Source organism: Hemicordylus capensis, chromosome 2 (assembly GCF_027244095.1).
Source record: "Hemicordylus capensis ecotype Gifberg chromosome 2, rHemCap1.1.pri, whole genome shotgun sequence".
Lineage (NCBI taxonomy): Eukaryota > Metazoa > Chordata > Lepidosauria > Squamata > Cordylidae > Hemicordylus > Hemicordylus capensis.
In genome coordinates, this window is record NC_069658.1 from 28,816,289 (window position 1) to 28,826,176 (window position 9,888).

The following is a 9,888-nucleotide window of genomic DNA, read 5'->3' on the forward strand; positions in this document are numbered from 1 at the left end:
ACCTCACTGCCTTTCTCCTTTCAGAGAAAGACAAAGGAGGAGGAAGACAAAGTCTGAGGGCAGCATGGGGCGCCTTTTCTCTTGGCAAGGGAAGGAGGAAGAGGGAAGAAAGAGAATGAGAGAAAGAAGGGGGGGGAGGACAGAAGGGTGCGTGGAGGGTAAGAGGGAGTAAGTGGGGTTCTGGTTTTCTAGACATTGTTTTGGAATTATTGGTCTAATTATTGAGTATTAAAAATCTGTTGGGAACAATAACAGTTAAAATATGATTATGTTCAAGAATTTCTTCTAAAAATATCTCCCCAAATTTTAAATTTTCCCTGAGCATACTCTGGTGTGAAAAGTAGTGTATTCAGCTAATTTCAGTGGCTGGTTTGTTCATGCAAAATTTGGTATCTATAGGTCATCGCAAAGAATGATACTCAGAATTTCTTTTTAAAACTACCAGATCAATCAATTACCTTTCCCTCAAGCATTTTTCAGTGTAAAAGTAGCTAATTTAAGTGCCAGGGCAAAGGAAGGAGGGAGGGAGAAGAGAGTGAGAGAGAGGAGGAAGAAGACAAAAGGCAGTGTGAAGGCAACAGAAGGCTATGTGTGCCCACCCTCTCTTACAGGAGCATTGGAATCAAATCTGGCCCACCACTTGATTGAGTTTGACATCCCTGCTTTTAAGATCTTTCTTAGAGGACTCTCCAGGACAGGGCCTTTTCAAGAGTGGCACCCTTTTCTAGGAAAATGTCCTTCCTCTCCTTCTCTTCTGGCACTCCAGTAAAGATTATTCTCTCTCAGGCAGCTTTTGATGCTCTCTTGAGTTTTGAAGGGATCTCCCTCTTTGGCTGCTGTGCTGACTGCTCAGTTCCAGGTTGAGTGTGTTGATAGTATTCAGTTGCAGTTCCAGTTCTGATATGTCTGTTGAGCTTTCTGGTACTCTGGATTCATGCCTTGGGTTCAGTTATATTGGTTTTTTTCTGCACTTTTCATGGCAGTTGATTGGAACAGTGGCAGAGCCAGAGAACAAAGGCACGGATTCTGCCCCGTCCCCAGTTGCTCCGCCATGCGCACTCCATGCACGCCAGTGATGTCACACACATGTGGGTGTGGTCCAACTGCCGGAGGGTCCATGCGAGCCCTCCGAAGTGCATTTCCAGCCAGTGTTGGTTGGCTGGATACATTTATTTCCCTTCCTCTCCCTCCAGCGAGTGAGAGAAAGGGAAATAAATGCACACAGCCAGCCAATGCTACCTGGGAATGAACTCCGGATGGCTTGTGTGGCCCTTCTGTGCCTCACGGCTGGGTTCTTTGAACCTTTCCGCTCAATGGTGGCTCCGCCCCTGGATTAGAATGCTCATTCATCTCATCCAATTATTTAAGGTGTATGTCTAAGCACTATTGTTATTATAAATACTGGCCCACATGTTCTGCAACGTTATGCTGGCATTTCCAGTCAGCCTGTGTTGCTGCGGACAACGAAGGAAGTGCCACCAGGAGTGCACAAGCGCACAGATGTTTAAAAGTTATGTGCCCACACTTGAGGACCACAACTTACATTGGAAACAATGCAAGTTATTCTCCCGAAGTGCCGATGTGCAACTTTAGGTATTTGTACACTTGTGTTCCTGCACAAGAATGCCAATGCTTCCTTAGATGCCCACAGCAGCATGGGCCAATAAATGCTGGAGTAACGCTGTGGAACATGTAGGCCGCTAATAATAACATTTGTGCCCATAGGCTTTTCTCTCCACAGCAAAGAGCTGCTTTGGAGGGCAATTTGGATCGAGGCTACAGTGCAGGGGGAAAGGCTTAGCCTCCTCCCCTGTGCCTGAGCCCCAAGTTGTGGCTCCTCATGGCTTCTTTATGGGAAAGAAAAAGATGTTGGGACCTCCAGACTCAGAGAGAACTCTCACACCATGCCTAGACTGGCCCGTATTTCAACACACATATGCCTGGACTGCATGTTGGCTTAGAAATGTTGTCACATGTGAACCACCACTGGTGACCCATGCACTCACTCACTCTCAATCAATCAATCTTTATTACAGTATTTGACCAGCATAAAGTAGGTCACATTAAAACAGCATTAAAATGGCATTAAAACAGGCTATGCCCGGAACTGTGAGAGTAGAGAGGCTAAAAGCTTTACACGGTTATACACCTACTGTGGTGAGCTGTCTTAAAACTGCGCTTAAAACCGGTAAAATTAGTGGAAATGGGTGAGACTATATTGAAGTTTTAAGTGGTTAAAAACTTAAAATCAATCTGTAAAACTATAAAATGCTTTGGGGTATAAAACTAAACTAGCTGGCCGGGGTGCAGAGCATCTGTGCCTCTAGTTCTCCCTCCTCCTTCCCCCCTCCCTCTTGGTTTTCTCCTTGTTCTCAGCCTCCCTGCCGCTTTCTCTCCCCCACCCCATTTTCTCCTCCCAGCTGCTGCCATTTTCTCCCTCCCCCCCTCCCCGGCTGCTGCCATTTTCTTCCCCCTGCCACTGTTTTTTCACTCCCCCCACTGCCATTTTCTTCCCCACCCACATGCCTGTCCGTTGCCACCTTCACGAACTTTCGCGAGAACTGTCACGCATGGGATTAGCAACGAGTACGTCTGAGATAATTATTCTGTATATATAGAGAGCGAGAGACTGAGAGACCATGCGCTGTGTCGGGCCTGCTGAGTTCTTGTTGTCTGTCAGGACCTGATGAATTTTACACACTGCCGCGCAGAACTTGGCAACCTTATGTGTGATAACAGGGTTGGAGTCACAGAGCAGGAGAGAGACACAGAACTGCCGCGAGTGACCTGGGGACTTGATTAAAAGTGGGAGGATGAGGGCAATAACCCGTATGCACCCTAAATCCCCCTCCATATGCATGGTGCCATGCACTTCTCCTCATGTTGGTAAATGATGTTCCTCATCCAAATAAATTTCTTTTTCCCTAGGCAGACAAACCCCTCTCCAGAATGAGAAAAAGATTCCTGAGTCTCTGCCAAGTTAAGGGATCACAGCGTTTAGTTGCCATTGGGTGGGGAAGTGAATCTCACAACAGTAACAAATACCACCAAAGCTGATTGCTTGAGGCTTCAACTGTTTTGGCTGGAATGTTTGCCATCATGCTTTTCTCAGTTTCTCAGAAGCAGGACTGGCAGCAGGTTCATGGGTCCCTTTGGGCACGTGCCTTTGCGGGCCTCCTTAGAGGGGGCAGAACAGTCACATTGGCAGCCGCCATCGTTTCCATCTGTAATTTTATTTATTTATTTAATTGTATAATTTATATACCACCTTTCATTAAAACAACCCCAAGGCGGTTCACACAAAAATTAAGACAAGACTATAAACATTACACAATTATAATATTAAGCTAAAAAAAAAAAAACATAGATCTGATTCAAAATATTTAAAATACAAGCATAAGATAACCATACAGAATACAAAGAAGCAGCAGTAGAGACAATCATATAAAAGCCTGGGTAAAAAGCCAGGATTTCACATGCTTTCTAAAAACTGTGATGGAGACCAAGGAGTGAATAGCCACTGGGAGAGCATTCCAGAGTTTGGGGGCAGCAACAGAGAAGTAATACCGTGTCCTCATCTCTGCATTGCTAGACGCAAGGGTGTGGGCATTGCATTTCAGGCAAAGGAAAACAGTGGCTGCTGAAGAGCACTCTAAGGGAGCTACCACCCTGGTAAGCATTCCCCAATCCTTGTGGGAGATTACCTTAGAGGTGGTGGCAGCTCAGAGAATGTTCTTTGGCAGCCACCATCTTTTTTTCATTAAGGTAGGGCTTCTCAAACTCAGGTCCTCCCCAGATATGGCTAAACTACAGCTCCCATCATCCCTGGCTACAATGGCCAAAGGCTACACTGTGGAAGGGGGAGAGGACATTGTGGCTGGGGATGATGGGAAGTGTAGTCCAAGAATATCCAGGGACCCAAGTTTGAGAAGTCCTGCCTTAAATGGATTGACTTAACAGGAGTGAATGGATGCCTCTGGCCATTGTGGCTGGGAATGATGGGGGTTAGAGGAGATAACCCATTTCAGAGCCCCTGCCCTAGTGTCTCTGGGGGCAGCCATGGGCCCTCTGAAGTCCCTGGGCCAGTGACCAAGTGGGCCAACTGCTGATGCCAGCCTTACCACAAAAACTGAAATTCCTTTTTTGGTTCTAATAAACAACGAGCAACATTGGTCCTCACTTGCCTGTCTTTTCCTTTTATGGCACTCAGATGTAGCATCCTCCTCCACCTCCTCCTCAGCTAATTGCAAGGAATGGCATTGCTACCTGCACACACCTTCACAAATTACCCTCAAGGAGGTGGATGGGATGTTTCCCAACCATTCCATCCCTGACATTCATTTAACATTACCAAAGCACACTGCCATGGCTTTAAAAGGAGCTGGGACCGGATAGTTAACCATCAGCCTGATCCTGTGCATGCTTACATGGAAGTAAATCCCATGGAGTTCAACTGGGCTTACTTACATAGGAACATAGGAAGCTGTCATACACCGAGTCAGACCCTTGGTCCATCTAGCTCAGTATTGTCTACACAGACCGGCAGCGGCTTCTCCAAGGTTGCAGGCAGGAATCTCTCTCAGCCCTATCTTGCTCCTGCGTAGGAACAGGGAGGAAAGATGTGACCAAGAGGTTCACGTGGATAAGACAGTAAATTTCTTCTGGAAAAGCCTGCATGGTTATGTGCAGAAAGACAAGTGTATCTCTTCTAAACAGCAATGAGACAAATTGTGGAAATGGACGATGGACGTAACCCCCTCCACCGATTACCTGATGTGCCTTTAAACCCCCCCCCCCCCCGAGTAACAGTACTGCCTGCATCTACTTTATAATCCTGTTGGTTACCAAATCCTTGTGTGTAAATCTTTGTATATATGATGGACAAACAAACACTTTGTACATAATTGTGCTTTGGTAACGTACTGTATGCTTTGGTAGTTTATTGGTTCAATAAAAAATCTTGTTGTCCTACCTTGGAGAAGCCAGGGAGGGAACTTGAAACTTTCTGCTCTTCCCAGAGCAGCTCCATCCCCTGAGGGGAATATCTTACATTGCTCACACATCAAGTCTTCCATTCATATGCAGCCAAGGTGGACCCTGCTTAGCTAAGGGGACAAGTCATGCTTGCTACCACAAGATCAGCTCTCCTCCCTTCCAAGCAAAACTACATAGGATTGCATCCTAGGAGACTGAGCCAGCTGTTTGAAAGTCCTTAGTAAATCTTGCCTCTTCCCTGGACTCACTTGGTGGCTTTAGGCAAACCAGCCGCTCTCTCACACCTGCCTTTGCCCCCATCTAAAACAAGGGGATAATAATATTGGCCTACCTTGCAGGGCTGTTGTAAGGATTGCAATATAATATATACAGTGCAAGAAAACCACAGTGTTCTGTGGGCACCAGGAGTTGAAATCAACTCGATGGCACACATTACCTTTATGGGCTAAACCAAAACATTCCCTCAACTTTGCTCTCCATTTTCATTCATTTGGCATATTTGTATACTGCCCACTGCCGAGGTCTCTAGGCCACTGACAACAATAAAACAAACCAAGAAATTTTAAAACATATAAAAACTTCAAATTAAACTAAACATCTATAAAAACTGCTAAATAGCTAAAATGTTTGGCTGAAGAGATGTGTCTTTATTTGTTTCCTAAAAGTCACCTAATGGCGCAGCGGGAAATGACTTGACCAACAAGCCAGAGGTTGCCGGTTCGAATCCCCGCTAGTATCGGGCAGGAGAGATATAGGAAGATGCTGAAAGGCATCATCTCATACTGTGCAGGAGGAGGCAATGGTAAACCCCTCCTGTATTCTACCAAAGACAACCACAGGGCTCTCTGGGTGCCAGGAGATGGCAATGGTAAACCTCTGCTCAGGGGCGTAGCAAGGTTGGAGTGGGCTCCGAGACAAGATTTTAAAATGCCCGCCCCCTCACTGAAGTAAAGAAATCTTAAATGAGGCTGAATAGTGGTAACAAAAAACATAATAAATATATATATATAACCTATGTGCCAAAATAGAACATCATCATCACTTATTTTTTTTAAAGGTTTTGTCAATTGTGGACAATGCAAGTCTTTTAATGGTACCAGAGAAAGACATGCTGTTCTGGTAGCTCCAGGTCTTAACACTCACATCAATTTCAGAGGATGAATACAACTGAAGGAAGCCCCGGGTGGGTGAACGGCTGGGGGAGTCAGTCATGTGACTTGCCTCTGGGGGGCCCCCAAGGCAGTGGGCCCCCAGACAACTGTCTCCCCTTGCCCTATTATAGTTACACCCCTGCCCCTCCTGTATTCTACCAAAGACAACCACAGGGCTCTGTGGTCACCAGGAGTCAACACCAACACACCGACTGGACGGCACACTTTGCCTTTACCTTTAAAAGCCAACAGGGATGGTGCAGCTCTCATCTCAGCAGGAAGTACATTCTACAGCTGTGGGGCAACTTTGACTCAATGGCTATTGATTTCAGTGGAACTCAGTTTTAAGTAGATGTGCTTTAGATCTCTAACACTTCTTATATTACTAAGAGGATAAACCTTGTTCTTGGCATTAAATTACCTGCCCTTGACTATACACCACAATATGCACATGAAAAGCTAACCAGGTGACAAGAGTACAACAGAACGATCACAATCCCAAGGCTTATTTATGAACTGCTCATTCTCTAATATGTCATTAAAGGAAGCTTTAGAATAACAAGCAGCATGTTACCTCCACTGCAGAGGTGCCACACAAGCATTTGACCAGGGGAGCTCATAACATCATACTCCCTTGCTTGAATCGTTGCCAGCAGAACTGAGACAAACACAGCCCACTTTGCGTAAATTAGCAGGCCTGTTGTATGTGTCTCACTTCTGCTATGTCTCCCCATTCCCACCCTCTGCAAGTGAAGTGGTTGCCTTTGGTACTGGGGGAAAGAAGACCAGTGCCTCCAGCATCTCAGCAGCATCCCTTTGCAGTGGTGATAGGGATGGGGACTACCCATTCCCAGTATCCCCGGTAGAACAAAGACCCCAATAGTTTCCCACCTGGGATCAGGGGAATGGCAGTCCCAAACTCTGGAACATAAGCTAGGAAAGGCGAGGCTCAGGTAAGCACATAACCTTGGATGAAGGGGAACAGGGTGGCAGGCATGGCAATAGCCACATATTTTTTCCAGCTGAGCCTTTGGGAGTGGTTGATTCCAATCACTCTCCAAAAGCTCAAACTTTTGAAGGTGCCTTCACATTATTGGTCAGGAGGCATTTTGGTGGTTTTCAGAGGGGAGATACTGGAAGATGAAAATATGGGAGACTTTCTGCCAGTGGGGGTGCTCCTCTGACCATGAGATGGCAGCTACCATCCCCTCCCCACAAGTCCCCTGGGAGCCATTCTGTGTGATGACCTAGAGCTGTGAAAATGAGTGGCTGGGCAGTAAATTGGCATCCACACTCCCACAGGACTGCACTGCATCATCTGCAATGTCCCCCCTAAGGCCTGCATGTGTGCACGCGCTCACATGTTTTTAAAATGTCTGCTCAGTTAATTTTACACCTTAAGTGGCGCAGTGGGGAAATGCTTGACTAACAAGCAGAAGGTTGCCAGTTCGAATCCCTGCTGGGCAGCAGCGATATAGGAAGATGCTGAAAGGCATCATCTCATACTGCGTGGGCGGAGGCAATGGTAAACCCCTCCTGTATTCTACCAAAGACAACCACAGGGCTCTGTGGGCGCCAGGAGTCGAAATCGACTTGACGGCACACTTTAGCTTTACAGTTAATTTTAGATCCTGCTCAGGTTGAATCAGGAAGGCCCCACTCTGAATGCATGTGTGCACACGCTGCCTTGATGCTGCCACCCAGAACAAAATTTATTCTGCACAAAGATGAAAAAAAAATTAGAGAGAACACTGATCGTCTGATATAGGGGTTCCCAAGCTTGGGGCTCCAGCTGTTGTTGGACTAGAACCCACATCATCCCTAGACCCGATGGCCTTTGTGGCTGGGAATGATGGAAGTTGTAGTCCCACAACAGCTGGGGAGGAGGGGGTGCTGTAGCAAAATCCAGCGATAACGCTTTTCCTGGGCTGCATCCCTTCTTTAGCCCCCAGGTGGTGGAGACTGGCATGTCTGAAACGCTCCCCTACAACAAAGCAACCCACAAAAACAAGCCTAGCCTCCCCACATTGTCACCAGGAGAGAAGCTCCGCTTCTTTCCACTCTAGGGACTTTTCATCAAGCAGGTTGAGAGGTAAAAACATCTCGTCCTCACGGCAGCCTGATGCAGATTAACCGGCCCGGAAACAATAGCGAGGCTGGATCTTGTGTTGCCACCTGTCTAGATGGGGACTTACTCCCGAGTAAACACGCAGAGGATCCGGTCGCCGCCTTTCTCTTGCTGACAGCCAGCCCGGCATTACTAGGACTGCTCCTCCACTTCAGGCTCGGCTGACTACTCCCGCGCAGGTATCTCCCGACGCCGCTCCATGCGTGTGGAAACACAGCACGAAAGCTCCCCGCGGCGGGACCCTGTTCTCTGGCTTTCCCCAAGCCCCTTCGTCGCGTCCCGAAGTTGCGCGGCGGGACAAGAAAAAGGCGGCCTCTTGCTTCGGCCGAAATGTGCCAACAGGCCGAGGATCGGGTCGCTTGCTGTCCTGCTGGTTTAGCATTAGCCGCCCAATGGTTAGCCTGCCGCGGCCGCCCAGCATGAGGGGTTCTCAAACTTGGGTCCCCAGGTGTTGCTGGACTACAACTCCCATCATGCTCCGGGGGTGATGGGAGTTGTAGTCCATCGTCTGGGGACCCAAACTTGAGAACTCCAAATCAGTGGCGGCACCAAGGAGAAAAAATGAGGGAAGGCACAGAAGGGGCAAAGTGCGGTCCTGGGTGGTGGGCGAGCTGTCTGTGTCCGGCACCTTAGAGTTCTGAGACAGAAATGCGGGGGGAGGGGAGGGGGGACTACTTTTCGGAAGGGGGGCTTGCCCGCTCCCACTGAAGCCGCCCTGCCTCAATGGATCAAACGCTGCTAAGCAGTCAGGCATGTGGGGTGAGTCTCAGCACCTCCGTAGCGCGGCGCGCTGGACCGTAGAGACACAAACCCGCCCGCCCGCATTTGATTTGTGTTGCTTTTGCTGCCCCAGATTGACACAGCTCTCGATCTCGGACGGGCTGCTTATTCTCCCCTAAGCTTTCATCTCCCCCCCCCCCCCCACACACACACCACTCTCGCACAGCCGGGGCAGGGCGCCCCCCCCCCCCCGTTCCCACTCCATGATGAGCACTTGCCAAACTTTTTCTACCTAGAGAAAAAAACCCGTGGCTAATTTAATGTGAGAGGAGGCGTGGCGCCTAGCACTATCCTTGGGGCCTTTTTCTCCGCTTTGTAACTGTTGTTGTTACATAAACTATATATACTCCATCCATCCATATAAACTATATATACTGTTGTTCAGTAAATCGCTCAGTAAATGCTTTCGACTACTCAAGTAGTTGGCCCCATTACTATACAAACAATATCATTTTTAAAAATTGTGTTAATATTTTAATGGATGTGTTTCTATATTGTGAACCGCCCAGGGACTTTCGTATATTATGGGGCAGCATAAAAATTGATTGATTGATTGAATGTATATACCGCCTAATATAGGAATCTCTAGAGACGGTGTACAGAAATGTGTTAAATAAATAACTAAATAACGCTAAGAAGATTGAAAGGAAACAGTAGTCATCTTACTTTCCTATTTCTCCCATTAGATCGATCGATAGATAGATAAAGTTAGGAAATAGTAATCATCTTACTTTCCTATTTCTCCCATGAAAGGAAGGAAGAAGGAAGGAAGGAAGGAAACAGTAATCCTCTTACTTTCCTATTTCTCCCATTAAATAAATAAATAAATAACTA